This window comes from Leptonychotes weddellii, chromosome 4 (genome assembly GCF_054177405.1).
Source record: "Leptonychotes weddellii isolate Sample4059 chromosome 4, ASM5417740v2, whole genome shotgun sequence".
Classification (NCBI taxonomy): Eukaryota; Metazoa; Chordata; class Mammalia; order Carnivora; family Phocidae; genus Leptonychotes; species Leptonychotes weddellii.
In genome coordinates, this window is record NC_138372.1 from 84,768,767 (window position 1) to 84,791,714 (window position 22,948).

General features: G+C 52.5%; 1 protein-coding gene across 2 annotated transcripts in view; it reads left to right on the top strand.

Annotated features, from left to right (window-relative positions):
• Window positions 1-7,162: 7,162 nt before the first annotated feature.
• The window catches only part of SLC6A17 (solute carrier family 6 member 17), a 49,277-nt gene continuing 33,491 nt past the window's right edge, over window positions 7,163-22,948 (top strand). Inside the window, exons 1-2 of one of the 2 annotated variants that reach the window (XM_081815620.1) lie at window positions 7,163-7,442; window positions 20,263-20,376. The gene's annotated coding sequence lies outside the window, so the exon portion shown is untranslated. The remainder of the gene's footprint in view (window positions 7,443-20,262; window positions 20,377-22,948) is intronic. The other variant, XM_081815621.1, reaches the window with a different exon arrangement.

The window sequence follows — 22,948 nt, forward strand, 5'->3', positions numbered from 1 at the left end:
ACTCGGCTCAAGTTTGGACAGGTGACCTTCCGGACAGCTGGGATTGCTAGCAGAGCTTCCTCCCTGGGCTCAGTTCTGTTCCATCTACACGGGACCCCAGGACAGAGGGCTCTGGCCAGAAGCACCTCTTTCCAAGCTGTGGCCCAGCTCTTTACTGTGTCATTGTCACCGTCACCATTGTCAACATTGTCATCATGATCCCAGCAGTGGTGGACCTGTGGAGTCCTCACTCTGTGCCAGCTGCTGGTATAAATGTGTTCCTTTTAATGCTCAACATCCTGTGCGGAGGGCGCTATTCTTTTATTGATTGATTGATTAAGATTTTATTCACTTATTTGAGAGAGAGAGGGTGAGAGAGGAGAGCTCGAGCAGGCGGGTGGGGTAGAGGCAGAGGGAGAAGCAGACTCCCCGCCGGGCAGGGTGCCCGATGCGGGGCTCGATCCCGGGACCCTGGGATCACGACCTGAGCTGAAGGCAGACACTTAACTGACCGAGCCACCCAGGCGCCCAGGAGAGCACTATTCTTATCCCTATTTCGCAGGTGGGAACACTGGGTCCCGAGAGGTCCCACGCTAGTGACGGGGAGGGGGGGAGGGGGCGGGGGGCGGGGGGGCGGAGGGGGAGTTGAAACTGTGAGCTCTGGCACCAGTCCACAGGGGCCGGGTTTCCAACACACTCATGTGGTACTGCCCCACACTGCTTCCGCATCCCTGCCGCTGAGAGCTGCGACTCCCTTTCTTGCTCATTTTCTAACTCAAGATGGCGGATGTGTGTCACTTCTTCGGCCGACTCCGACTGCTTGGTGAGCTGATGAAGCCCATAGGGTCTCACTGGAAAAGCAAAGTACAATTGATTAGGGATGGCAGCCACAGGCAAGGAAAAGGAAGTAAGGAAGCAGAGGTGCCATGAGTGGGGGTAGCCCGGCAGAAGATCGGAGCTCCTGTTCTAGGTTCCAATTTCCATTTCCTCCAGGGAGTTAATACGGCATTTCTCTCTTCATTCAGGTGAAATTCCACATACCACAGGGATTGGATTTATCCTCAGAAGCCATAACGGGATAACCATCCTCAAGGAACTACAATAGGCCTAACATTTATTCTAAAGACACATACTGTGCCGGGGTGGGTGGGGACTTTAGCATCAGCTATGTTTTACATTTTAAACACTACTTGGGTAAGGCTTGCTCTTCCCCTTTGCTGATCTAATTCAATGAATCTGGGAGGATGGGGTTCCTGAGATGGCTATGGAAAAAGGCCCATTTTCTGCTTCTAAGTCATTGGTGAGGGAGGCTTCCAAGGTGTGAAAGTAGCATGTGGTCACTGACCTTCTTGCTGCTTCCATGCTTATTCAACAATTACATGGCTGTTCTGGTTATTGCTGTGTAACAAAGCACCCTAAAACACAGCGGCTTAAAACAATAATCACCTTTCTCTATCTCATGGTTTCTGTGGGTCAGGCATTTGGGAAGGACTCAGCCAGGCAGTTGTCTCTGCTCCATGCACCGTCAGCTTGGGGGGATTGAGTGGACTGGAGGAGCTGCTTCCAAGATGACTCATTTGCTTGGCTGGCAAGGTCAGGAGTTCAGCCCACACTGGGGGCCAGGGGCCCCTTCTTCACGTGGGCCTCTCTGTGGGCTCCACAGAATGGCAGTCAGGTTCTAAGAGCAAGGATCCTGAGAGAGAGAATGGAAGCTACCATTTTCTTACAGCCTGGGTCCAGAAATATACACAACTTCCCTCTCTTGTTTGGGCATCACAGATCCCAGATTCAAAAGGAGGAGAATACAAGCAACACTTCTTGAAGAGAACACAGTCAAAGAATGTTGGGGCCCTTTTAAAAAATGTCCACACTAGAAAAACTAATAATCATTCCCACTCAGAACAAAGGGGAGATCATAGCTCAGCATCTGTGTGTTTCAGATGCTCAGAAACACAAACAATTTAAGTGAATTGCCATTTGGGTTCTTTCCCTGTGTCCTGGAAAAAACCATGGCCAACACTTCCTCCTGCATCTTACTACTTAATGATTCTGGTCATAGCGTTCCTTGGATTCATGTAGAGAGAAATAAAAATTAGGAGCATGACTTCAGGGTCTTTCTTTTCAGGAAGACAGGCTTGGGTAGAACAGGAAGAGCTGGGGAAGGGAGCTTAACCAGTAAATGTGTCTCCTCTTCCAAGCAGGACCAGAATTTAGAAGAATGGATCAGGTCATTGTGTTGGACCCTCCATACTTGACAGGGCTGCCCAGCCTGTAAACTTTGACTGAGCATCTATTATGTATAAGTCCTGTATTGTGGGGGGGGTGGGGGGGTGGAGCGCAAGGCATGGAGAGATGAAGAGGAAGAGGTCCCAGCCCTATATGCAGCCACACTCTAATTTGAGAGGCAAGGCATAGACATGTGAAGGGGGACCTACATTATAAAGCCCTAAATGTCGAGGTTGAGAGGGAGGACTTTGGACCTGGGATGGACTTCACTGTATGACTTGGACACCAAGCCTGAGTTCTTCTATGGGTAAGCTGGGGATACTAATAGTCTTACCTCGTAATATTATACTATATACTTTAAAAACCTTTCTATAGGCCTGGCAAGGAAGAATCAACTTTCTATATTTTCAGAGGGGAGATGGCCACTGAGAGCTGGAGGGTTCAGGAAGACTTTTTGGTGGAAGCCTTCTCTCCCCTCTCCCTGTCGGGACCTTCAATTAGGGATACCTTCTGGGCTTCATCTTCTTTCACTTCACTGCAAATATTGATACTGTGGATGGCCTTTTCCTTCTGGAAACGCTTTCTTCTGTGATAGCGTTTCCTCTCACCTCTTGACTCTCCTCTCTCTTCTTTCCTGATCCTTCTTGCTCCTCCTGCCCCACAGAAGCAGGCACAGCCCCCCAAGTTCTGTCCTCTCGATTGTCTTCTATGTACTTCCTCTGGAGGGCTGTCTTTCCCTCCACTTCAGCATCCCCTTTCCGCTCATAACATCCAAATCTATGTCTCCAGCCCTCTCTCCTGGACTTTACACCCATATTTCTAACCACACTTTATCTATTCTTTCAGCAAATCCCTACGGAGAGTCCACCCTGTGGTAAAGATGGACATGGTCTCTGCCCTCAAGGAGTTTACCCATCAGCCAGGGAGACCATCAGTCATCAGACAGTCACACCACTAGGCATCCAATTACAATCATGAAAAGGGCTACAAAGGAGAAGAAATGTCTACCTGGGAGATTGATCGAAGTCTTCTCCATGGTCAGGAGAGGTGTGAAGAATTAGGGTTTGAGGTGAACTGGGTGGGTGAGCAGGGAGTGAGGGAAGAGGAGAAGGGGACTGAGAGGCTCTCTGGCAGAGAGGGGACATGGCTGAAGGCCAAGTCAGGAAAGAATGGGCATGTAGGAGAGCCAAGAGAAGGTCGGAGCAGGCAGTGGGCTGTAGGGAAGGCCATGGGGGAGGGTGTGAAGCGAGGCTAGGGCTGAGGGAGGGTCTGGAAGGATGTGTTGAAGATGTGGGCCAAACTCTGCAAGCTTGAGAAGAGTGTGATCATATCTGGACTTCTAAAAGATTGTGCCATTGCTGTGTGGAGAAAGGGAGCAAGACTGGAATTAGAATCAGGAGGTGATGGTGAGGGTCCAGGTGAGCCATTATTCTGGTCTGGACTGGATGGCAGCAGAATGAAAGAGAAGTGGCCAAATTCTAGAGGTACTTAGAAGATGAAATCTCCAGGATTTAGTGGCAGATTTCATAGAGGCGGTCTCAAGGATGATTACTGGGTTTCTGATTGGCTCAGCTATTCATGGAGCCAAGGAGGACCAGAGGAGGAGCAAGAAGTGAACTATGGAAGATTTACAGGGTAGAACTTTGAATGTTGAATGTATTTCTTGCACATCTGTGTTGGAGGTGATTCCAAGGGAGTCAAGTGGAAAGATGGAGTAAGAAGTTGAGTATATGGAGCTCAGAGGATGTCTGGAATGGAGATGTAAAGGTGAGAGTCAGTGGTCTGGGAGATGGTCTAGGAGAGGGGTACAAAGGGTGAAAAGGCTAGGGCTCTGGGAAGTCCAGCATTTAAAGGTCAGCAAGGGAAACTGGGGGGTGGCCAGAAGGGTAGGAGGAAAGCCAGGGAATGTGGAACCCTAGGAGGAGAGTGCTAGAAGGAAGGAGAGGACAGCCAAGACAAGAATCACAGAGAGGTCAGGGAGATGAGGACCTGGAGACTGTTCCATGGATTTAGTGACATAAGTCCCCTGTGACCTTAGTGAGGAAAGCCGTCTTGGCAGCATGATGGGCAGAGGTGAGTTGAGGAGTGAGTGGGGAGTGAGGGAATGGAAGCAGGTTATGTGGAAGAAAAGGAGAAGGTAAGGATGGGAGCTTTAGTGACTTTGTGAAAGGAGGATAGCTGCTAAGAAGGATCCAGTAGAAAGGCAAAGGTTGACAAGACAGGAGAGAAGGAATAACCCACAGTGATTGAGGCTCTCAAGAAGGGTGGGGCCAGGGGACCCAGTGGGCAGGTGGGGGCTAGTCTCAGGGAGCAGGAGAGACTCTCCCCTGCTTTATCAGGAAGGAAGAGGAGAGGGCAGGTGCAAATGGAGGTGCAGGTCTGCTTTCGTCAGTGGAAATCCAAGGGGGCTTCTGGCTGAAGTAAGGCAGGGACCTATGCGGTGGGGTTGGGGGACAGCAGAGTGGGTATTTAGGAGAGTGGAGAAGGCTGCAGTGGCCTCCAACAGAATGGAGAAGTAAGCTGACCAGAGAATCATAGGAAGGTTGTTGTGCCACATGAGAGCCCGCTTGGGGTTGGTAACCATGAAAAGCAGAGGGACACCTGTGTGCTCCATAGTATGTTTTTCTCTAGAGAACTTGGCATAGAGAAACCAAGTATTGAGTTCATTCAAGGCTGGGGCTTTACTGGGTTGATGTGATATACAGGCAGAGAAGCAATGGACATCTTCGGGTTATCCTTTTGATATCGCATGGACATTTTATTTTCAATATGTCCCAAATCCATGATCTCATTACCTTCTTCCCTACTGCTCCTCAAATCTGTTCCTCTTTTGAGATTCCCTATCCTAGTTAATAATAATAAATTATCTAATAATACCACTAATAACAGTCATTTTTTTAAGCACACAAATAATACCAGATATTTAAAAAAATCATCTCATCTGATCATCATAACAACCTTATGGGGCATGTATTATTCATTTCACAGATGTGGAAACTGAGGCTCAGAGATGTGATATCACTTGCTCTAGGTCTCTAGTAAGTGGTAGTCAGGATGAAAGAAAACAGGTCTGTAAGGTCCAAAGTCCTATCCTTCCCCATCAGCACACCACCCGCCGGTGAGTTCCCCTGCCCTAAGACCACCTATCTCTGACCCCATCCTTCTTCTCCATCCCCCACCAGGTCCGGTGTCACATTCTGTTTGTTCACCTCTGGCACTCCTCCTGGATCACTTGCTACTTCCTGCCATGCCCCTTCACCCCACTCCGTGTTATTGGTTGGGTCCACTTGAATGTAAGCTCCATGAGGATAGGGATCATTATCTGTCCTGTTCTCTGCTGTATCCTCAGGGCCTAGAACAGCACCAGGTAAACACTAGCTAACACAGTAGCTGTTGAGTGAAAAGATAGATGTCCATTGGGAGATAAATGTCCATGGGAGTCTCACATTTCTGCAAGTCTTGTGGGCAGAGGCACTGGTGGCTTTTTGCTCCAGACTATCTTTTTGAGGATATTTGCATAGTGAACAGCTTTGGAAGATACAGTCTCCCTCAGTGGAGGATGGGCTTGTTTGCTAAGATAATAATGTCTCCCTCCAGGGCAAAAGTTGGCAGATTTGCTTGCAGCCCATTATAAAGGATTGGGGTTTCTAAACTTAGAATTCCTCAGCATGTGCAGGATCACCGGGACCCAGCCCTTCCCATGGGATCTGGAGATCAAGGGAAACTGATTTGAAAGTGAAGCTCCTGCCTCCTGCTACACCATGGGTAATGAAGTCCTTTGTCTCTGGCCCCAGAGTCTCATGTCTTCTGCCAGCATCCATGAAACCGTGGCAAGTTCACCCTTTAGACTCCAAGGGTAAAATCTCAGAGCCTTCAGAGTATTGCCTGTCAGTAGGACAACTGAGAATCAGCCTCCAAATACTGTCTCTAATGCCAAGGTCCCCTACAGCAGAGACAATTCATCCCAGACTCCACATGCAGCCAGCCCTCCAAGGCTAGGGAGGATGGCTCCCACCTCCCTAACTTTACCCCTATTGCCCCACCCCTCCAGCTCAGGCAGTCACCTCCCCTGCACACCTTCTCCACTCTCTGATATCTTTGTCCTTGTCATACTTTCCCCTCCACAAGGGCCAACCTTCTCCCTTTCTGTCTGTTGAAGTCCTGCCCACACTTTGAGGCTAGGATCCCAACTTGCTTCCTCAAGGCCTTCCTCAGAGCCCGGTCAGAATTTTCCTCTCCCTTCATCATCCCCTACTTTCCCCATCTTGTAGGGTTCCCCAACCCTTCCGCCTGGTCTTCTGTCTATCTAGGTAACCCCCCTCTGTCTGTCCGAGAGGTTCCAGCGGCCGTTCTCTGATCTTCTCAACCCCTGCTTCCCGTGCCATACAAGAGGAGCTCCACAGCTGTACTGAAGTTGAACTGCACAGGGAATGGTCTTGCAGGGTGGTAGGACGGAAGGACGGTGGAGTGGAAAAGGAATTGCAAGTAGGGGGAAAATGAGCGAAGACAGGGAGGGCAAGTGGCTAGGACAGGGGAGTAAGCACTTTGGCTGGAGCTGAGTTCATGAAGGACGGCCAAAGAGCTGCTCCTGAAAAGGTGAAGAAATAAGGCCCAGGACTCCGGAGGTCATTGGCCATCGGGGCCCCATTCCTCTCTGAGGACAGAAGTCCTGGTGATGCTGTCCTAGGCTCTGGGTCCCCTGGGCCGGCGCCTCAAGAGGCCGCTCCCGGGTTAGCCCCTCTCCCTACCCCCTGCCCACCCCCTCCGCCTGCGTCGTCGGCCATCAAAACCTCGCTTGCGGCCCCAGAGCCTCGCACTGACGCGGACCCGCGCGTGAGTCAAGCCTGCGTCACGGCGCCCCGCCGCCAGGGTGGCCTTTCGGAAAGCGAGGGAACAGTGCGCGCTGCGCTCCGCCCAGCTCGGTTCCGCTCCACAGAGCCGGCGCGGCCAAGGCGCAGGGAGGGCGGCCCTCGGCTGTCTCCGCCGCGGGACCTGGGTCCCCGCGCTGCTCCCCAGAGGCTCGAGCGCGCCGCGGGCGGGATCTGGGCCGGGGCCGGCGGCGACCGAGGGAGCGAGGAGCGAGCAGAGTCGCGTGCGCGGACGTGCGTCTCCAGGTCCCCTCCCAGCCCCGGCCGGTGCCCGCCGCCGCCAGACTCGGGCTGCCCGCGGGAGGGGCGGTGCGCCCGCCACCCGTCGGGCACCGCAGCTACTCACTCGGCCGGTGTGCCGCTGGACAGGTGAGTCGCCGGCCGCGCCCCGCCTGGCTTTACGGGGCCAGCCACCGCAAGTTTAGCTGTTCCGGCCCCGCCCCAGCCAGGAAGGCCTAAGGACGGAGGTGCGAGGCGGCGCTGCCAGGTACCCGCCCGGCCCTGCGCGGGCCCCGGGCTCCTCCCGCCGCTCCAGCCGCTGTTGCCTGGCGACAGAGCCCCGGGGCCCGCGCTCCTCCGGCGCAGCGGGGGTGCCCAGCTCCGCGCTCACGGGTTGGCCAACGGGTTCTTGCTTCCCGGGCTCAGGAGGGCCCAAGAACTCCGGAGCTAATCGGGCAGACCTGCAGAGGCAAGCGCCCCGCGGAGGACCAGGCTGGAGGCCCCGCCGGTGTGGCCGCCCGGAGCTGCGCGCCCAGGGCGCAGTTCCCGCGGGGAGGCTTCTGCGCGGCTGGAGACCCCAGCCCCAGCCGCTCGGCTTCAGGCCCTTGACCTTGACAGTAACATTGGCAGGAGAAGCAGAGCGCTCACGCCCGAGATGAATATTTAATTCCCAGTCTAGGGCTGGATCTCGCTCAATTCGGAGCTAGCGGGGAGCCCATCTTCCCTCGAGGGAAGCGCGTCTGGCAATCGAATGGCGGAGATGGGGGACGTGCGCCGGGTGCAGGTCTGGAGGACCGTCTCGGGAGAGGCCTCTGACACATTTATACCTGTGCGCATCGTGCTCCCAAGCTATGCTCACAGTAGTCTGGGGAGGCCCGCTCCCCCAGGGGCGCGGCCGCTGAGAAAGGAAGCCTAGTGTTATCTTTTAAAAGCCCAACAGCCCTGTCAGGGCTCTAAGTGTTAGGAAATCCCGAGGACACTCACCTTATAGGACCCGGTTGCTGTCAAGTGGAGTTTAACAAAATTTTTTTTTCTTTTTTTTAAATCCCATTCCTCTTTCCTTCTTTGAAAAACATTTAGGAATTAGGAAATTTATAAACAGAGCTTCCTTGGGGGCAATTAAGTTGTGAGAATGAGGCAGGAGGGTTGGGTTGGGGAGACAGGACAATGGTATAGAGAAGGAAGATGCTTGAGAGGGCACTGTCCTTGTTAATAGGAACTTCCAGGAGCTGAGAAAATCCTGTAATGGCTCCAAAAATATTCCAGCCAAAACTTTAGCTGGAGCCTGTTAGGCTGTGCTGGACGTTCTCATTGATGTCTGCAGAACCAGGTCAGAGGGTGTTGAGGTTAACGGTGAAGGATTCTTATATTTCATGCTGTGCTTACATTATCCCACGGTCCAGTGAGGTGGACCCGTCACCCAAGCAGGAAGGGCTTTGAGGTCACACCTGATTGTCCTTGGCTGTGGCCCATCCATTGGGACCATCAGAGGTTTTGGCTCCTGTGCTGGCTTTTTCTCTAACGAAGCAGCTGCAGCTAAGTAGGTGGTGAGTTTCAGCAAATCCTTGCAGCTTGGCCTGAGTGACTCAGTGCAGGAGGCAAATCGTGCCCACCAGCGCAGACTGGAGTGAGTTCGTTTGGCCTGAGTCACACACAGAGTTGTGTGTCAGCTGTTTATGAGTTGAATGGAGTTCTATACCAGGACTTGTAAGCAGAAACACCAGAGCTCCCAGTGTTTCGGGGTCACAGAGGTGGGCAAGTCCTCAGGGTGAGCTAAGCAGAACTCAGGCTGCCTGGCTCCTGGGCAGGAGTCCCAGAGCACTGGCCCCCCAGGCAGAGCCAGGCTGGGGTGGGGGGATTGGAGCAGAGGCTCTGGGGGAGGCTCTGTGGTTGTGGTCAGAAATGGGCCCCATGCTCTGCCACGTGCCAGCATGGGGTGACCTTGGGCAAGTCACTTTACTTCTGGAGCCTTGGTTTCCTCAGTTATAAGATAGGGATGCTTATGGTGCCTTTTCCTCAGGTTTATTTGGAGCCCAGTGCTGGACACCTGGTGGATGCTTATAAAAATGTTGATTCCCCACCCCTTTCTTTATGGCCCATAACCAGTGGTGGTTCTTTTTCTCCCTGCCCTTGTGCCTTGGTTTGAGAGGGGGTGTGGAGACAAATGAAAGTGTCAGGGCTTCACGTGTGGTTGAGAAGGACCCATAATTCAGCTTTAAACTGACTTCTTCCCAAACTTCAGGTCTCCCCAGGACACCCTGAGTAAGAACAGGGTTATGGGGGGTGGGGTGCGGGCGGTGGGCAGAGCAGTGCTGGGTCTGATGGGTGCCCTCGGCTGTCTTCAACAGCTCCGGCGTGAGACTCCCGCACAGACCTTGACTCTTTTGGATTGTGCATGACTGTGGCCTTCTCTCAAGTTGTGGCATTTTTTGGGTGGACTTCAGGGGTCCCTGCCCTTTGATCAGATCTTGCCATCCTCCCCCCAACCTTTCCTGTCCACCATGGAGTTGGAAGCTGCATGACAACCATCCTGGAGAGGAGAGTGTGTGTCCTGCCTCCCCAGAGGGATCCTGGCCCCTCGCTCTCTGTAACGTGTCTAGACTTGGTGCTGAGCTAAGATGTGTGTGCCTCAAAAGTAAAGGCAATAAGGGGATCCCCAGTGCAGCAAGAGAGGCCATGCTGGCCCAGGGGACTCCATCTACTACAGGCAGTGTGTGTGTGTGTGTGTGTGTGTGTGGTACACGCACCCTGGATGGATGCCCTCCCCACTGGATCTGGGAGCAAATTTCAGAGAGGAGGGGATTCTTGAGAAGCAGGCTCCTTCTGCCTGTGCACCTTCCCTCCCCTCGTACTCCTTTCCTGTCTAAGTTAGCTGCAGCGGGACAATTCATCATCAGTCCCTTTAAGGCTGCTAAGATAAGCAGCAGAAGAGTTTAAAGGAAAGATGGATTTGAGCTTCCTTCCTGGAAGCAGATCTGAGTTATTGCTCGCTCCTAGGCTGGGCTGCAAGAAGTTCTCACAGCCAAACATCTGGAGCACCAGGCTGGGAAAAGACTGTCAGTCAGCCCCCACAAAGTCCTTTTACATCATCCTCCCCCACCTCATGTCCCAGACTTCCAGAGGGCAGAAGCACAGACCGCAGGTGGGTCTGTACTGGTGCGCTGCCCTAGACGGGCGGGCCAGTGACTTGTGGGGAAAGGCCTTCTTGGCGTGCTTTTAGGAGGGGTGACAGAGTTCTGGATTCCAGCAGCTCACGCCATGCTTGGCACACAGTGATAATATCCAGGTTTTTACTGAGGCTTCTGTGTTGTGCTAAGTGCTTTATTCATACACCATCTCATTTAATCTTCGCTACAATCCCAGGAGATGGATATTGCTCTCTGCAGTTTACAGATGTGGGACTTGAGGTTCAGAAAGGTGAAATAATTTGCCCAAGGTCACACAGGTAGTGACTGGCAATCTGAGAATTTGAACTCAGGTCTGACAGAACCCAAACTTTATGTTCTGAACCACTTATGTGATATGTCTTCACAGTAAGTTCTTAATAAATATTTGCTGGCTACCTAAGCATTTATCCAAATGAGGCGGTCTAAGCCTATGGGTCTGATTCTTTAAGCTAGTGCCCCAAGGAAGGGGGAAATGAGCCTCCACCAATGGGAATTTGGTAGAGAATGAACATACGTAAACTTCCAAGGTTTGTGGAATCTGGTCTGTGGTGCCAGGTGGGTTGGAATCCAGCAGAAGATCCCAGACTCCATTGTGGTGCTTTATTGCCCTGTTGGTCTTTTTCTTCCTGATCTCTACCACTCCTGACCTCATTCCTTAAAGTTTATCCAAGTCAGGGATTGGTGCTTGAAGCAGTGAGGGAAGAGTCCGAGCAGGTTGGATGTTGCCCTGAGGATGTCTGCATCTGCAGAATCAAGGGCGGCTGGGCCCTGGTGGGAGGTCTGGTGTGTCAGGTTTCTCTGCTGGAGAGTGCATGCCAGGGACTTGCAGCAGTTTCTGGTGAGGCCCCAGACCCCAGAGCAAAACTGCTAACACTCCAAGGTTATTTACAGCAGCTGCTGGCTTGGGCTGCTCAGAGGGACGCTGCTTGCTTCCTAGTCTTGTCTCATGGAGAGCCCACTGTCCTCACCCCTGGGGCTTTGCCATTGGAGTCCGTGGCTGCTCTGGGAAACTTGGCATCTGAGTCTTCCTGCTTCTTCCTTTCTTCCCTCTCTGAGAAATCACCAGCCCTGGGAGAATAGGCCCGTATTATCCTATCCTATCCTACCTCCAGACCACCGTTGATCTTGGGGAAGTTCCTGTAAGTGAGGGTGGATAATTGGAGTGTAAGCATTAATGCTCCCCCACCCCACCCACAGAGGACATGGAGAGTTCGCCCAGAAGCCCTTGCTGCACAGGCAGCCATTTTGTGCAGATATATTCCTTTGAAAATTCCCCTTCTCCCCCACCCCCATGAGTAATTATTTAAGTTAAAACATGGTTCAACTATGGATAAATCCAGTTATTAAAACAACTAGATATTCACTGTGTACAGAAAACTTACAGGTGAGAACAAAAGCTCAAATGCAAGATGGGTTCCTGTACTACCTTATTCTCATGTTCATGACCAGGTATACTTTGTTGGAGATTAATTCTGGGTCAGGTGAGTCCTGAGCAGCCTGAGCCTCCAACTTGGGAATTGAGACTTAAAGCCCTATTTGGCTGGGGCCTCTTGTGGAGTGAAGATGGGGCAGGCATGGGCTGGAGGGAATAATGCCCCAGCTCCTGGGCCCTGGAGTTTATCTCTCATCCACTGCATTTGTCCCACCGAGCTGCCGCTTGATCTTCCAAGGCTACTCCTGGTTCATTTGCCTCTCGTTGTATTCCATCATTTCTAATCACTGGTTAAATTAGAATTTCCTCTGGATTCTGTGCACCACTAATTTGCCACCTATTCTTTTACTCACAAATAGAATTCATTGGTCCACACCCTCAAATTCCTGCTGGTTGCATTTTCTCTTTAATTATAAGACTCTGGGGCCCCTGTGGTTATAAATCCCTCTCCAGGTCAGGAGTGTTGTTTGATAAAGCTACCTTTCAAGGAATGTGAACAGTGACCTGCAGGAGTGGCTCCATCAGGTGCTGCCAGGTGAGTATCTGGTGAGGATGTGGACCTTCTGTTCCCTGGGGGGGGGGGGGGGGGGAAGGGGGAGGGGGTTGTTTAGGGAAAGGAGAGCCGGTGCAACCCAGCATTAGCTCCCAGAAGGGCCTGATGGGCGCTGTCCACGGTCCTGGCCTACCACCGAGAAGACCTGCTGGCTAGGAATTTGGGGACTCCTTTAGAACAGCTGGAAGGAATCTCCTTGACCAGTTCCCCGACTTGCATTATGTCATTGGCTTTAGGAAAGGACCTGGCCAAATGAAGAAGCTCCTAACGTCGGAGAAATGGTGGTAGAAGGACTCACCTCACTGTTGACGTGCTGAATGAGATTCAGGGGTATCACTTTGCAATGCAGCATGACCCAGTGGAGAACTTCCTCACCAGTGCCACATATGGGTAGCATGTGGCCCAGAAATAATGATGCCTTCATGTCTTGGAATAGCCTGGAGTGGCCTAGGGTGGTACGGCCTCCTCCATTTACCCCAGTGTGCCATACCAGCATTCTCTTCCTTGTGTGTTATGACATACAGAAGTTTGAAAAGCGCCAACATATCAGAAAGGAAATGGGCTACAGAACTTGGGAGACCACAGTTTGAATCCCCACTCTTACACTTCATGGCAGGGTAATCTTGTACCTGATAGCTATCTTCCCTTAGCCTTGGCTTCTTCGTTTGTAAAATGAGAATTACACTTTTTACCTTAAGTTTTTTGGGGGGATAAATAATGTATGTAAGCCATAGCAGGTCTTCAAAAATATTTGCTCCTGGGGCGCCTGGGTGGCTCAGTCCTTTGAGCAGCCACCTCTTGATTTCAGTTCAAGTCATGATCTCAGTGTCCTGGGATTGAGCCCTATCTTGCCGGGGAGTCTGCTTGTGGATTCTCTCTGCCCCTCACCCAACTTGTGCACTCTCTCTCTCTCCCTCCCTCTCAAATAAATAAATAAATCTTTAAAAAAAAAATACTTTCTCCCTTCACTGTGATCTCACTGTCCCGTGACCTGTTCCCAGTAGGAGCACTTTTCTGCCCACCCATCCACAAAGCTGCACTGAGGGCTGGTGAGGAAAGAGTCACAAACCCTTCTCGTTCCCAGAAAAGAGACATCATGTTGGGACTGTAATTAAGGGTTTCTGATCACTATTCTTTCAAGTGCTCTTCAGCAGTCTGGTGGGTAACTCAGGTAATTGGACCCCCTTGGTTCCTGCTGTCTCTCCCTGAAACAAGATAAAATAGTGGCTTTAAGAAAATCCAGGTCAGAGAATTTGGACAGATACTGTGTGGACCCATCTGTTACCACCATGAGCCTCCCATGAATGAGGAAAGAAGGTAGTGAGGTTTTCACTCATTGCTCCTGGACTTTTTATTTTCACATCTGATTTTTAAAAATTGTGTCTTTTTCCAATTGGGTTAGTCTCATGGGTCTTCTACCTGTCTGGGACCTGGTATGCTCTTCAGCATCCTGGGGCCCTCTGTTTTCCTGTCTCTTTAAAACCTAAACTTCACCCATCAACCTGGCTCAGGTCACCATCACCTCTCACCTACCCTCCCTGTTTCTTCACTTGTCCTTAAAAACAGTTGAGTCACATCACTCCCCTGCTCAAACATTTAAAACAGCTCCCTGTTAGCCTTGAAAGGAAACACAGGCCCTTCCATGGCCTGCAAGTCTTGCCTGCTCTGGAGTCTAGCTATCCTCCTGTCAGCACTTCCCATTCTTCCCTTGCTTAGGATGCTCTAGGTCCAGGCCCTTCTTTCTGGTCCTTATACTCACCAAGCAGGCTGCCTCAGGGCCTTTGCACTTCCTAGTCTCTCTGCCCTGAATGGTTTCTGAGGCTATTCACAAGGCTCATCCTCTCACTCTGTCTTTATCAGAGTGTGTCCTCCTATTCCCCTGTCTCACTCCAACCCCTCACATTCACTATTACATATTTATGTGCTATCTTTATCTATACTATAGGTATGTGTCTATATACACAGTATTAATTATATATTTGTCTGATTTTTATGTGTCACTTTACAGGGGAGGGACACTGTTTGCTCTGTTCTCTGCTGTGCTCGAACAGGGCCCAGCACATAGTTAGTGTTCAGGAAATACTGGATGAAGGAAGTAGAAGTGGGAAGTCAGTTGGAGCACCAGTACCTGCACCCCCCAGCAGCCCCCTCCCCCTCGGCGGGGGGACCCACGTGCTTGTCACACTCTGGTGCCGAGGCATTGCGGGACAGTGGGCAGCTTGCGTGCCTCTAGACTTGGTCAAACCCATCTCCCCCACGTGCTCACATGAAGGGGTGGCTGGTGCCCACATTAGCTCATTTTATCCTTGTGAGAACTCTGTGAGATTGGGGCCGTCTGCTCCATCTTTTCAGATCCAGGAGCGGAGACCACGAGAAGGTTGTGTAGTTTCCTGAAGACTCACAGCTAGTAAGTAGCAGCAGGACCCCAACCAGGCTTCCCTGGCTCCAAAGCCCATCTTTCTGCGCTTGTGTTGTGCTTTAGAGTCAGACCCCAGAGCCAGACTGTGCTGGTGTGGACCCAGGGGCCTCCAGATTTTGACTTGTATCTATGAACCAGTTGCCTTATCTCATCAATTCCAAGTTGCATTTTGCCTTACGTTGTCACCTCTTCAGTTCAGGACACGAGGTACAATCAGCGGTAGTGGTGACCTGGTTGGGTGAAAACCTTCCACTGACCCTCTCTGGTAAGTTCAAGAAAGTGCCAGCATCAAAGGGTTTTAAGTTCAATGAAATGAGGTAACTAATCCCTTCGAGCCTCTACTTCTTCATCTGTAGAATGGGAATAATTGTGGAACCAACCTCATCCAGTGATGGGCAGGGTTTAAGCTGCGGCTTAACAGCGGCTGCCGCAGAGCCAGCCCTCAAGAAGTCTCCCCTGTGGGTTGTGGTTGTGGTTTATTACTACCCCCCACCCAGAAGTTCCCTTAGCACCTAAATTCTGGCACAAGGTTAATGCATCCGTGGGGCGGCCATGGGGCTGCCGTTGCTTACACACCCACCGGGCATGCCTTTCCCCCTCACATGAAATGGTAAAACTGAACCAAAAGATTTTGTTTGCACTAGCCCCACCCACGTCTTCCAGTGCCAGTTCCTCCCCCTCTGGGCCATCTGCCCCTTTTCCTGCTTCCCGTCCTCCTTGACGAAGAAAACAAAATACCAACTGCAGAGAACACGCTCGGCAAATGCAACAGGAAGGTGAGACAGGCCACGGAAGGTTCTCCTGGCTCCTTTGCCTGAGTTGTTCGGAACGGTCCCACCAGCCTGGTGGGATGCTCTGTGCCAAGACCGTGCCTGTCTAGGGTTTAGTTCTCTGAGGTGAAGACGGACCCTGTCTACAAAGTGGAGAAAGTGAGGCACAGAGTAGATCCTTTATAAGAGGCAAAACGTCAGTGAGTGCTGGCCAGACTTCTTAGTTTACCTTTGCTTTAAACTGCCACTTTGCGGGGGGCGCCTGGGTGGCTCAGTCGGCTGGGCGTCCAACTCTTGGTTTCAGCTCAGGTCATAACCTCAGGGTTGTGGGATTGAGCCCATCGTTGGTCTCCCTGCAGGTCTCCCTGCTTAGCCGGGATTCTGCTTGTCCTTCTGCCTCTGCCCCTCCCCCAGCTCATTCTTTCTTTCTCTTATAAAAAATAAACTGCTACTTGGGGCACCTTTGGGTCATCAAATCTTCTTGGGATCAGAATATTGCATCAGAAAATAGGAAAATTTGGGAGCTGGGAAATTGTATCAGACTCTGCAAAATTGAGGGGCTTCAAAATGCATCCGTTCATGAATTCACTCGTTCACTTCCTTCATATCATATTTATTGAGCACATATAGTAGTAATACATGAGGATTTGGTCTTGCAGAACCAAAGATGTTATTCTTTGAGATATAGGAGGGAGACCAAAACAGAAACCCAGCAGATCTCTGAAATGAAGTCAGAAATTACCATTCTGTTTATTTGACTTCTCGATAAACTTTTCTTTTCCTTTCTCTTTCTATCCGTGTGGTAACCAGATGCAGTCGGTAGGTAAGCACTGTTTCCTATTTTACAGATGATGACAGAACAGAAAACTGGCTTCCAAGGCCTGGGGTCCTCCCCACATGGGCTGCAGGCCTGCACCCGATTAGTCACCCGGGCTGGGGCAGGCCGACACCTAGTAGGTTTAAATGTAGCTCGGTCAGTTGTGTTAGCTTTTCATCCTTGCCACTGTTTCAAAGGTGAAGGCAGTGGTTAGCATTTCAACAGGGAAGCTGGTTGCTCTTGGAGGAGGGGAAGGCAGCGGCCCTGGAACATCTGTAGGGACCCTGTTCCATCCTGTGTGTGGCAGGCACAGGCTGGGCTGGGGGCAGGGGCAGGTGGACACAAAGCTGGGCACACCTTGGTTCCTGCCTTCGGGGAGCTCCCTGTTTAGAAGAGGAATCAAGGATGCACACCGGTAGCTATACTAGAAAGCCAAGTGGTAAAAGCGTGGAAGGGTATTACAAGTTGCGTGCAGAGAAGGGAAAAGTAAGGAGCATTAGTTCTCCCTTAGAGCATTACAGAACGTGTCACAGAGGCGAGGCAATGGACCTTGAGCTGCACCTTCAAAGACTGGAAGCTTCAGTAGGCAGAGGCTGGGGAGGGCTTTATGCAGAGGGGCCGGGGGGAGGAAGTGACAGCCGAGGCTGGGGGATGGAGGGGCCCCAGTGGAGGGGCCGCAAATGCCTCTGGCCAGGGCCGCGGGCTCTCTCCACGAGGCAGTGGCAATGGGACGACATGGTATTTCAGGAAGCTGTCTCTGAAGGCCTAGAGGACAGTGAGCCTGCTGCAGGCGTCTGACTGAGGAAGGGTCTGAACTAGAGCACGGGCGGGGTGGGGGGATGGGAATCGAGGACGGGGTCAAACATGCTGTAGGGGCTCTGTGCCCTTGGGATGGAGGGTGAGGGAGGGGGAGGTCAAGAATGGAGCTGGACGAGAAAACCCAAGGAGACCCATCAAGACTGGCCAGGGCCTGTCAGGAGCAGTTTGCCCCAGGTGACTGCCAGAAGTTTCGATAAAACAATTAAAAATAATTTGTAGGACAATTTGTGTCTCTGATAACAGTCCGACCCATTTTGGGCTCAGTTGAAGCCCAGAGGCTCTGAGGTAATTAGGAGAGCAGTTTGGGCCACAAGGGCTTGTCACATGAAAATCAGGAAGCTGTCAAGTTGTCTGAGAGAGAGGGACTCCGACCTGGCTTCCTTCCCACCACCCATTAGCCTTGAGTTGGACCCTGGCCTTATGGCCAAGGCGGCTGGGTGTTCTCCCACCGCCCTCCCCTCCGGGGGGCTCTTCCCAGCTCTCCACTGTAGAGGTTCACATTTAAGAATGTGCACTACTGTCCCCAGAGCCACGAGACCCAAGGGTGGCAGAGCAAGGTGCGCCCTGTGGGGCTCAGGGAAGTGGGGCCCTGGGGGGGGGGTCTGTCGTCACCTTGGCTGTCTGCTTTCCTGAAGATGGTGGCCCCACCACACAGACCCCCTGGGAGTGTGGCTTGGAAAATAAGGGATTCCCTTGCGTTCGTCCCCTGAGTTACCTGGCCCAGCCCTCCCGAACAAGAGAGATGCTGACCCCAAGAGGCGGCTGTTCGGGGGGCTGATTGGATGCAGCGTTCCAGAAGGCCCCCGGCTCTGGCTGCTTGGAACGGAGGGGCTGGGCCTGGCCGCGGTCGCAGGTCGTCGCCTGAGGTGATGGCTGAGTGCTGTGCTTGAAAAGTTGTGGGGCTGTCAGCCCTCTGGCCTGGGATATTTTTACCTGTCTGCCTCTTCGTCACACTATTTTTTTTTTCTTTTTAAGAAGATTCACGGTTCACTCCCTCCGTGCTGCTTCTCTCACATGTTCTTCTGAGCTGGAAGCTTAGCCTCTGTTGCTAAGTGACGGATCTGGCCCCGCGGGCTTTCTGGGCTCTCGAGCCCCCCTGCATTGGGCTTTCAGTAATTGAGGTATTCCTCTCAGAGCGCACCTTGGAACTCCATCATCTGACGTACTGCTGGCGAAAGCAGCTTTCGGCCCACCCCCGCTCCTCCAGGGGCATGATTCGAGTTTGGCTGGGCTGGCCGTCAGAGTGTCACCACGACACCCCAGCGAGCCCTCCACCGACAGAGGTGCTAAGACAGACAGGCGGGAGGACCTGCGGTGTCAAGTGCCTGGGGCAGGTCACGCCTTGCTCACACCCATGTGCAGGAGGGACACCCCCTGGATATAGACAGAGCTGAAGAGGGCCTCAGAGATCATGCAGACCAACCCATTTTACACACAGGGAAACCGAGGCCTAGAGAGGTCAGGGCAACGGGGCCAGCTTGCAATGGTTGGTTGGTGGTTCGTCGGGACCAGCACCTCGCTGGCCTCCTGATACCTGGATCATGGCTGACTCCATGGCCTGTAAAGTCAGGGGTAAAGAGGAATCTGCCCCTCTGGGTCCTTCTCTGATCTTGCTTGTCCCACGTCATGCTTCGGGGTTGTTGCCTGGGTATGTGTTGGATTCCCATGTCGTGGTCTGAAAGCTGATCTTTCACCAGCCCAGGGACTCCCAGGGAGCTGGGGGGTGCAGGAAGGGAGGGTCGTTCCAAGTCACTGGTGCCCCATCCTCTTTAAAACATGGAGGGAGCACAGGAGTGAGGAGACGTGGGTGCCGACAGCCTCGTGATGTGAGCCAGGTGCTGTCCCACCCTGGGACACGGCTGCCGCTCACGTCCTGGGCTGGCCGTGAATCCAATGAGATGTTAAGAAGAGGCGACATTTGTGAACATTTGCTGGGCGCCGGCCCCGTTCTGAGACCCACCCGACTGATGCTCCCCACAACACCGTAAGGTGGGCACGGTTGTCCTCCTTTGACCGCTGAGGAAACAGCTCAGGCCAGGCAGCTGGTGAGCACGGAGCTGGGATTTGAACCCGTGCAGTCGGGCTTCTGAGCAGTGTCACCACCCCAGACCACGCCAGCAGACTGAGTAAAAACTGTAAGTGGTTTCAAACGATCACAGATATGAGCTGTTGTTCGACTACTAATATTGCTAGACTTTAAGGTGAGGCCGCGTGTCTATTAGTAATAACAGTGCTGATCTTTAGACCCAAGACCCTGCGCTGTCTAGTCGTTACCTGCTTCCCTGTGGCACCAGGTGAGGGGGGCAGGCTGGGCTCTGTAGGGTGTCGCCCCAGCAGCCTCCGGTGGGGGGGGCGCCAGTCCTTGCTGACAAAACTCGGACATTCCTGAGATGGTGTGGGCGGAAAATGCTTCTCTCCACCCCCTACCCCACTTCTCCGCAAACTCACTCTGGCTTTTCCTGAGGAGCAATAGCATTTCTGTGACCAAATAGAAATAGGGGAGCTTCCATATTTTTAAATGAATAAAGGTGAATAATGCAAGGCTTTCCAGCAGCAGGGTCCTTCCTGATGCCAGGCCCAGCGCTGGGCGCTTTGGATGCGCCCGCTCACCGAGTCCCCACAGCAGCCTCCCTCAGAGTGGGGAGCTGTCATCATGTAGACCCTTTTTACCCCCGAGAAGACTGCCACCTGCATCATTAAAGTGAAGTGGCTGCCCACCTCTCTCAGCGCACCAAAGTCCCCATAGTCGGCTGCGGTGGTGGAGGGCGGGGGCTTTGAAGACCGGCAGGGGTTGAGCGCTCCCATCTCGTCTGTTCGCTCACTCACTTGGCACACATTTCCTGAGTGCCTCTGCTCAGACGTCCCCTCCTCAGGGATGCCTTTCCAGACCATAAAATGGCGGCCCTCCAGCTTGCAACACCGCCCCCCACCATGTTATTTCTCTTTGTATCATGTATCCCCACAGGCCATTGTACGTTTCTTTCTTTCTTTAGTATCTGGCCCTTCCACAAGAAATATAAACGCCACAGGAGGACACACTTTGCTTATTTTGTTTGCTGCTGCATCCCTGACGCCTAGAACAGACCCTGGCACAGAGAAGTCACTCAGTAAGTGGATGTCACTCAGTGAATGAATGAATGAATGAATGAATGCAATGGGAGCTCTCAAACCCAGGCCCTCACCACCACCGCCTTCTTCCTGTTCCCCACCCCCCATGCTGAGTCTGACCCAATGGCTTTGGGCAATTCACTTCCTCTCTGGACCTCAATTTTCTCATATGGAAAATGAGAATATTGCTAGGGCCCCTCAAGCTTTACTATTCTAAGTGTCAGACTCTGCTGTCATCGAGTGTGTTTCTGGGCACAGAAGGTTCCAGCCGTGATTGCTGCCCAGCCCAGGGGCTCACTTGCAAATTTGTACCAGCACTTTTCGCCCTGCAAACCTGATGGCGCAGGAGGACCCGGCCCCCCTCCTGTGATGCAGGATGCTCACACACATCTTGGGAAGAAGGAAGAAGCTCCTACTGAGCCGATGTCTAGGGTTTCTATGATGCTGTTGCGGGTGTCCTTCCCTGCCTTTACCAGAATGTGTTGATTTTGTCCTTGAGTCCTCCTGGTTTAAATAAGGCTTATCCCCCTTCTGCAGCCCTTTCTCTGTTGGTGACCAGAGCTGCCACTCTCTCGGCTATTTATGGAGAAGCTTGTCCTCCAGTTGGTCTGCATCAGGATAAATTCTGCAGACTTGCGGGAATCCCTTCTGATTTTCTCCAGTTGTGGGATGACGGGCGTAAATCATGCTTAATGCACTGCAGATTTGTCCTGATCAAATCCCACTGCAGCCACAGTACCTGGAGTTAGGCTCTGAGCTGGTACCCTGGTGACTGCTGTCTGCGGAGGGACCCCAACCCTTCTCCCCAGTTCTAGTTTTTTTTTTTTTTTAAAGATTTTATTTATTTATTTGACAGAGAGAGAGAGACAGTGAGAGAGGAAACACAAGCAGGGGGCAGTGGGAGAGGGAGAAGCAGGCTTCCCGCCGAGCAGAGAGCCCTATGTGGGGCTCGATCCCAGGACCCTGGGATCATGACCTGAGCCGAAGGCAGACGCTTAACGACTGAGCCACCGAGGGGCCCCTCCCAGTTCTAGTTTTTAATAAAAACTCTTGTTTAAGCTATAGGGGAGATGGGGTAGCCAGCCAGCCAGACATTGCATGAGCCTTAGGTTTTCTCCATTTGAGTGCCCTGGCGACTAGGACCTGCTGACTGGGGAAGGCGAGGGGCTCATCCTGCAACCCCAGCAAGAACACAGGCCTCCCCATTGCCTAACGCCTAGGGGCACCATTCCCTTATGTAGCATGGGCAATGCGGCAGCCAGGGGAGGCTGAGGGATGAAGGGTCCATGGACACACACTCCCTCCGGGACACGGTGGAATGTTCCACTGACCCGATGTGAAGTGAAGTGAAGTCCCAACAGAGAGCCGCATTTCTTATAGGGAATTCTGAGGTCTTTTAGGCAGACTGTCTGTCTCAGTCGCTCCAAAGCCCAAGACCTTGACTGTTCCTGGGGTGGACGGGGAGTAGTCACTAAAGACTCACTGTCTCCTTTGGATGAGGAAGGCAGGAGGTGTCACCTGCTGCTGTGGTCCACGGCCTGGCCCAGAGAGGGCTGGCGAACCACACAGACCGGGGGGAACTGTCCCCATCTGTCGGGTCTCCCAGCATCACTACATGCGTAACAGGATCTGGCTGGCCAGGTCCCCCTGAAGTCTGGGTCTTTACCGGAGTTGGCCGGGAGGTGTGGGGTAAGCTTCCACTGCGAGGTGCCATTGCCCGTGCTGTTCCGATGGCGCCGATGAGGAGAACAGACGGGAGCACAGCTTCCAGAGGCAGCTCCTTCCCTTAGTAAAGCAATTACAGAGCTGGGTAATTTACATACCTCGAAAGATGCAGGGCAACGGCAGGCCGGGGTGTATGTGTGTTTAATTTTAAATCCTCCAACCTCCCCTTAACGAGGAGGTGCTTTGAAACATAGCAGCATGTTGCTATCCTTCAAAGGACTCATTTCCTTCGTGCCTTATTTCTTTAAGGGGAGGCATGAAAGACGGATGAGGAATGGCAGGAGCCGGGGTGGGTTTTGCCTCCCCCGCCTGCACTGTGCAGACATTATCTGCTGCAAAACTGTCACAGGAGGATGGAGAACTGGCTGCAGTGGCCCTCAGATAATGTCAGTGCTGAGCGATGACCCAGCATTTGTTGGCAGTCAGCAAACACCTCTAGGCGGTGGTGCTAGAATCCTTAGCAAAACCTGGTCAGTGCTCTTGCTGGAGGAATGAAGGGGACGCGGGGGCTGGTACGCAGGGTCCCCGTGCTGAGAGCTCTAGCCTTTTTTTTTTTTGCAAGCATTAATGTCCCTTTGAATCACCTGAGGGTTCTACAAAAATACAGAGACTGATTCAGTAGGTTTGGGAGTGGGCCTGGGATTCTGCATTTCTAACAAGCTCCCTGTGATGATCCTGGCCCACGAACTGTAGTTTGAATAGAAAGACCCTAGAGAAGGCAGACACCAGCTTCCCTGAGTCCCACCAGGTGGCTTAGCTACACAGAGCTCAGGAGGGCTAGGGCTTGTCCACCAGCCTGCACCGCCTGGGAGGGGAGGGCTGTGGGGGCCTCTGAAGGGTCTTGAA